This window comes from Urocitellus parryii, chromosome 4 (assembly GCF_045843805.1).
Source record: "Urocitellus parryii isolate mUroPar1 chromosome 4, mUroPar1.hap1, whole genome shotgun sequence".
Classification (NCBI taxonomy): domain Eukaryota; kingdom Metazoa; phylum Chordata; class Mammalia; order Rodentia; family Sciuridae; genus Urocitellus; species Urocitellus parryii.
The window spans coordinates 18,952,777-18,954,928 of NC_135534.1; positions in this window are offsets into that span (position 1 = coordinate 18,952,777).

Consider the following 2,152-nt stretch of genomic DNA (forward strand, 5'->3'; position numbering starts at 1 on the left):
TTTAAGTACAGGATACTTTTAAATGTCCCTGATGGCCCCTGTATGCATTATTATGTTCTCAGAGCCACATGAATTCTTCCTGTTTTATTGACTCGATGTACAAAGAAAACAAAAAAAAAATTAAGTGGAAGTCTTAAAGAAAGACAGGGTCATATGTTAAACTAATAATTAAATAAGTCTTATCTCTTCACTTTCTTCCCATAGGGTTTTCTAAAAGCAATACTATTTAATTTTTTCAAATCATTAATTATAAACAAAATAGCTCCCACTTTTATCAAATAAAGTGATTTCCAAAATTAGTCTTAAAACATTGACAAGGGATAATATAGTGTTTATGATCACAGTTTATGATTTTAAATCTTTTGTAAGGTAATTGTCTGGAATGCAATGGGTTATCCTGCATTGAATCTCACAACAGAAAAAGGACAGAAGTAGAAAAAAATAATTAAATATCATCATATTGTTATGCTCAAATTTGGGACCCCCAAAAGACCACCAGAGACCCAAGATCGATGTAAACAGCAAAGAGGTGCTTATTGAGAGCTAGCTCGGTCCTCTGAACACACACAACAACTGGTGACACTGAGAGGCCCCGAGCCCAGGATTTGCAGCAGTTTTATACATTCTTTGGAGAAGGCAGGGACCCCCACATACATCATAGCATCTCTTAGCAAATCATCACACACCGCTGGAAAATCAAATAACAACTCTAAAACACGATTAGCACATTCACTGGCAGGAACAAGTTGGGTAGGGGTGATTGGTTACTACAAAAGGGGTATTCATTTGAACTGATTGGTTTAAGCCAAGAGGGGTGTTCATGCTGAACTACATGGTTTCCCTACACCATAAACTACTGGGAGGGTCATCTGGCATCCCAGGTATTCCCCTGTCTCATGCTGATTGGTGGCTGCTAGGGGGTTGCTATGGGTCCCCACCTAGCCTGACTGAGTCTGGGACACCTGGCACAGCAGATCTCATTTGTAGAAAAACAACTTAGCAGGGTGGGAATGTGCCTAGGAGTGCTCTGTGGGTCTTTCCAAGGACAAAGGTCATGTCCTTTCCTTGGATAGTATTTGCTCTGAGGTAGAGGCTGGTTTTTCAATATGTTAAAAGCAATATATTCACTATTCTTACATATTCTTAATAAATATTCCTTTTGTCATTTAAAATTAAAATATTATTCTTGGTAAATTTTCTGTTAATCTAAACTTATACTAAATTAATTTTAAAAGTCATTCCATGTATGCCATCAAAAACCATAATCCCAGATAACTTTTCAGCTTCTAAATGTAGCCCTCCTTGCTCTAAGCTTTGTTAAAACAAAAACAAAAAATTCTCTCTTCTCCGCTATCCGCTCCCTAACAAGAGTAGGGAGACAGTACTATCTTTTCTTCCCCTAGTTAACTGCCTTTGAACACACCCACCACTACAGGAAGGAGATGGCTGCTGAGGATCTGGGAGGTGAATATCTTCCAAATTAGCAGGTGAATCCTAACAAGGGAACAGGGCACCCTGGGACATCCTACTGGAATGTAACACCTGAAAAATTTCTTTAGCCCCCCAACTCCCCCAGTTCTTCCTGATCTGAAGAGTCACAGCTTTTGGGACAGTAGTCCCTGTGTTTCTCTTTTGCTAGCAAAGCAATAAAACTTCTTTTTCCTTTTTCTCAAAACTGTGTCCTCATTATTAAATTTGGCATTGATTGGCTTTGGGGACCACCAGCAGGTCAGGCCCAGCAAACTTCGGAGGGACAGAGCTGCCCCACGTGTCTGCAGGGTAGGCGGACCTGTGACCGACCGGCAGAGCAGACCTAGCGGCCCGCCAGCATGGTAGACACAACACCCCAATTGGAGGAGAATTACAGCCATTACCTGCCTGCAAGGGAGTTTTTTCAACTATACAAGAGCAATATAAATAAACAGAGGGAAAAATTAAAAAACACAACAGTTGCACCAAGCAGAAAGAAACGCAAGCACTATGAAAAGACAAGAAAAGAAAGGACCACAAGCAAGGCAGGTCAACTCAACTCTAGAAGAGGGAATAGCTGCAACAGATGGAATTTCAGACGAAGAATTCAGGATATACATGCTTCAGATGATCTGGAGTCTCAAGGAAGACATGAGACAGCAAAATCAAACAATGAAAGATC